The sequence below is a fragment of the Phocoena sinus genome, chromosome 11 (assembly GCF_008692025.1).
Source record: "Phocoena sinus isolate mPhoSin1 chromosome 11, mPhoSin1.pri, whole genome shotgun sequence".
NCBI lineage: Eukaryota > Metazoa > Chordata > Mammalia > Artiodactyla > Phocoenidae > Phocoena > Phocoena sinus.
The window spans coordinates 77,469,404-77,474,919 of NC_045773.1; the positions used below are offsets into that span (position 1 = coordinate 77,469,404).

The 5,516-nt window shown below is 41.0% G+C and overlaps 1 pseudogene; it reads left to right on the forward strand.

Moving 5' to 3' along the window:
• Window positions 1-362: 362 nt before the first annotated feature.
• On the forward strand, window positions 363-1,015 carry LOC116762568 (annotated as a pseudogene).
• Window positions 1,016-5,516: the final 4,501 nt, after the last annotated feature.

Below are 5,516 nucleotides of genomic sequence, written 5' to 3' on the forward strand. Positions count from 1 at the left end.
CCCTCAGAAACAGGTGTGAGCATGATAACCTTCATTTTCAAGAACCAGGGATGCTGAAGCCCTCAGTGAAGACACCCAAATAAAGATCAGGTCAGAGCCACTTTCTTCGAAGTCGAGGTTTCGAATTTCCGGGAAGGAGCTGCTGATAGTGGATCTGGCAGTCAACTGATGTTTGGGTATTTGCCACGTCATGTTTTATCTTTAGTATATGGCTTCCTTGGGAAGTGAACCTGACAGTTTATATGTATTCCAACAATTTTTGTAAAGTATAGTCAAGCATGTTTCTGTTTTGTTTTTCATTGAGATATAATTGACAAATAGCATTATATTGCTCTTTTCCGGTTATCGCAGCGTGAGGCACCATGAACAGCAAAGTCTCCGGCGACTCCCTCTGTGAGGTGGTGCGGGAAGTGCTGCAGGGGAACCCGCTCGAGGGCTGGAAGTTTTTGGAGACGGTGTAGCTTCAGATCTGCCTGAAGAACTATGACCCTCAGAAGGACAAATGCCTCTCAGGCACCGTCCGGCTTAAATCCACTCCCGTCCCAAGTTCTCCGTATGTGTTCTGGGGGACCAGCAACGTAGTGATGTGACGAAGGCTGTGAATATTCCGCGTATAGACATTGAGGCACTGAAGAAAGTCAACAAGAATAAGCAACTGGTCAAGAAGCTGGCCAAGAAGGATGATGCCTTCTTCTCTTCAGAGTCTCTGATCAAGCAGATCCCACGAATCCTGGGCCCAGGCCTGAATAAGGCTGGCAAGTTCCCTTCCTTGCTGACCCACAATGAGAACATGGTGGCCAAAGTTGATGAAGTGAAGTCCACAGTCAAGTTCCATGTGAAGAAGGTGCTGTGTCTGGCAGTGGCTGTTGGCCACCTGAAGATGACACGTGATGAGCTTGTGTTCAACATCCACTTAGTTGTCAACTTCCTGGTGTCATTGCTCAAGACAAACTGGCAGGATGTCCGGGCTTTGTACATTAAGAGGACCATGGGCGAGCCCCAGTGCCCGTACTAAGGCACAGCTTAGTAAACCATACTCCCACCATTAAAAACAAAAACCAAAAAAAATTATCTTGGTTTCAGGTGTACAATATAATGATTGAATAGTCATATGTATTGTGAAATGAGCACCACGATAAACCTAGTTAACATCCATCACCATCTACAGTCAAGTGTTTTGAACATGTCTGTGAACTGAACTTAATTTTCCATGTAAACAAGGTTAACAATTTCCTTTCAGAGAGGTGAAAAGAACAGTATTGGAGACTAAACATGTGTTAAACAAAAACTAATCTGGTTTGGGCTTCCCTGGTGGCGCAGTGGTTGAGCGTCTGCCTGCCGATGCAGGGGACACGGGTTCGTGCCCCGGTCTGGGAAGATCCCACATGCCGCGGAGCGGCTGGGCCCGTGAGCCATGGCCGCTGAGCCTGCGCGTCCGGAGCCTGTGCTCCGCAACGGGAGAGGCCACAACAGTGAGAGGCCTGCATACCACAAAAAAAAAACCAAACTAATCTGGGCTTAGTTAAGGAGAAGCTTCGTTCAAAGGGGTCAGGAAGGGAAGGGGGCCTATTGCGGTAGGGAGAACACCCCAACTGGAAGATCTGCGGGATCTCAACGGTCCAGCAGGAAAAGATTTTTCTTTAATACAGGATGGGGAGTAAACAAGGCTAGAAGGAATCTGGTGTGGGGAAATAAGTGGAGTGGCAGGACAGTTAATCCAGGAATGTCTTTCCTTTGGGTCAGCTGATTCTCAGAAGGGTGGTTAGGGAAGGCTTGTACACTGGCTCAGAATGAGAGTAACTCAGAGTTCAAGGGCTTGGGGGAAGGAGACCAGCTTCACTCTAATTTGATCAAGTCAGGTATTTTGTTCAGATTAGTCAGTGGGTACAAACAGTTCAACCCATCATTTATGAGACAAGGAATGAGAATGTGGAGGGTGTGTGTCTGGCATTGCCAAAGGTCAGCAATGGGACATCTGGCTCTTATCTAAGTCATATGGGGAAAAATGTTTCTTGGCAGTAAGGCATTTCCCTGCACATAGAAGAGTGGGAGGATTTCTTAACCATTGCTGTTTCCCAAGAACACAGGGCTCCCGCAAAGTTTAACATTGTCACGTGAATGAGATTGTTCCCAAAACCGATGCACAAGGTAAGCAAAAAACACTGAGACTAGCCTAAAGAACTCCAGTTCATGCTGTGTTAATTTTTAAAACTATGAATGTTCCTGTGATATCAAGGAATATAAATATTGATGACATTAGTACAAAAATGCCCACTTTACCTTCTTTAGAGATAAAATGGGAAAAAGCCACTCCTATTTAAATAGGTAAGAGTCATCTAGATTTAGCATACAATTGTTTATTTTAAAAAAAGTGGACAGAGACGGGGTAAAATCAATATGTGAAGTTGAATGTTGCTTTGGATTGATCAGTGGTTTTAAACAAAATGAATCTTCCAAGTGTGAGGTTTTTTCAAAAAAAAAAAATCCTATGCCTACCTAATTAAGCCATTGGTCCTATCTTCTTTGGTATTTTAAAGTACTTTTATCCATGCAACCCCCCAAAATGGCTGTTTTGTATGTTTGACAAGTGTATCATTTCTCATTTTTTAAATTCATAATAATTATTGCATAAGAAATGAAATGTATGTTATATGAAAATATTGTAACATTAAATTTCAAATTAACTAGAGTTCTAGAATTAAATATTGTAACATTAAATTTCAAATTAGCTCGAGTTCTAGAATTAAAAGTAATAATTAAAATATTATTTATATGATTAAAAACCACTTAGAGGCACTGGCAGAGTAAAGTAGTCATCAAAAAGGATGCCCAATTTAATATCTTATTAAAAGTTCAGCCAGAAAATTCTCTGTGGCAATTCCTTAATAGCTACCACCTTGACAATTTTTAAAAATTGAAGTATAGTTGATTTACAGTGTTGTGTTAATTACTGCTGTACAGCAAAGTGGCTCAGTTATACATATATACATTCTTTTCATATTCTTTTCCATTATGGTTTATCACAGGATATTGAATACAGTTCCCTGTGCTATACAGTAGGACCTTGTTGTTTACTCATTCTATATATACCAGTTTGCATCTGCTAACCCCAAACTCTGAAGACATCCCTCTCCTACCCCCCACCCCCTTGGCAACCACCAGTCCATTCTCTCTGACAATTTTACTAACTAATTTTTGGGGAGAAATTTATTTCTGGGTAGGTTTTTTTTTTTTTGCGGTACGCGGGCCTCTCACTGTTGTGGCCTCTCCCGTTGCGGAGCACAGGCTCCGGACACGCAGGCTCAGCGGCCATGGCTCACGGGCCCAGCCGCTCCACGGCACGTGGGATCTTCCCAGACCGCAGCACGAACCCGTGTCCCCTGCATCGGCAGGCGGACTCTCAACCACTGGGCCACCAGGGAAGCCCCTATTTCTGGGTATGTTTTATCCTACCTTGTTCTTATCTTTTTATATAAACACATAAATGCCACATAAACAGAAAATGCTGCCTTGAAGTTTGCTAAAATGTGTAACAAACTTCCAGCAATAATAAAAGGGAGTATATAAAACCCCAAACCTCCCAGCCCCTCAGAACATGTCTGTAGGCAGGACTAAACTCTGCAGATCTATTGTACAGAGGCCAGCTAGTCACAAAAGCTCACCTGTACAGACCCACTAAGGATAGGTCTAGGTATACTGTTACTAATCAAAGGAGCAGATGAACTTCAGTCTTATTTTGGCCATGTAGTAATATTGTGGCCCAGGTTTTAAGTTGACTAAAACAAAGACAAATCTGTCAGAAGACTGTTCTCCGTGAGTCTCCTGTGTTTCTCTCTTTTGCACTGACCACTCTGGTCTGAACTAGCTCTTGGAGGTTGTTTGTATTGTAAACATTCGTGGGAGATAAAATAGTGTCTCCAGGGGAACACATGTGATCTAGGGGAACAGTTCCATTTTCTTAACTCCTTGCACTTTGTCTTCCTAATCGAAACTTGGTACCGACAGTGATCACCGCAGTGGAAGAAGGGACGAGGGCGGTGGGGATATTTGTGGATGGTGGAGATGTGTACGTGCAGGTGACAGGGAATGAAAATATGATCAAACAGGCAGTGAGATAAAAAAACTGAGGGAACTTCCTGCATATCTTCACACACTTACAGGAGTGGCATAAATACACAAGGTTTGGGATAAAATCATCTATAGAGGCGGGGCTCTGGAAGACGATCTCTGCCCCCAAAGCTTTTTTTAAGTTATTTTGAAATGTTTCTTGAATAACTAGTAAACAAACAAGCAATTATAGGGCATGGGTTTATCTGACTACTAAATATTTTAGGAAGTATAAGGCACGGATTTACCTTACTGAATAAACTAGTAACCATAGGGGTTATATTTATTTTCCCTATAACTCATTTCACAAGGAAATACAAAATGGATGAAATATTATGCAAATATAGAAGATAATCCACAAAGATACAGGAAAAGTACAGGGTTATGTCATGATGAATGTTTTTGAGTCATACACCAATTACCAATTCCCTGAAGAAGAAAAAAGTTACAATAAAAAATAATTTTTCATTCTTATAACAGGAATTAATGTAACCCTTACTGTTCCTCTAAATTTTTGCACCCAGAATTTTCACATTACTCTGTCTTCAGACGTATACTTCCTTTCCAAATATCAGCAATAGCTCCCAAGGCCTTGATAAGCAAGAGAGCGTATTCTACTGCCCTCTGCTGGAAGATGGAGTTATCACCCATCAACTGGAGAGGAAATGGCTGCTCTCTCCATAATCCCTTCAACCACAAGTTATCACCAGACAGCTAATGTATCATCTAATGTAGATGATGGATATGGATATAGATAGACAATAGATGAATAGATTGATGGATATCTAGATATAGATAGATAGATAGATACTAGATGAATGGTAGATAGATGATGGATAATAGATGATAGATAGATAGAAATGATAGATAATTGATAGGTGTATAGATAGACTATTATTCAGAGACAAGACTGAGCATATTCTGCCACTATACTAGATCTATTTTCCGATCTAAGTCAAACTTCTATAAACCTGCAAAATAAATCTAGGATAACACTTTTTAAATGGTAAGCACTTGACAAGTAGGGAATGTGGAAGGAGATACTTCTAACCAATGTACAGATAACTGATAAGCTGAAGATGCTCAGGAGAGGGGAACGATCTGGGTTAGACACAGGAAAATTGTTGTCAAATCTCCATTTACTTATGTGAAGTCCATGAGAGCACTTACTACAACATTTAATAACTAGCTGCATTGCACTGTGCCTTAGATCACCCACCTTTAAAGTTTTTACTCCAACCTTCTGAGCACACTGAGGGTGACAAGTAAACTGTGTGTGCTTCTGTGTAAATTTTCTTAAAATATGGATGCTATATTTAATGTCATAGTATTATCGGAAGCATAGATTTAACTCAAAGTTTCCAGAAGGGTTATGTGAAATATAATGGCTTAAAAATTTGATAGGTCTT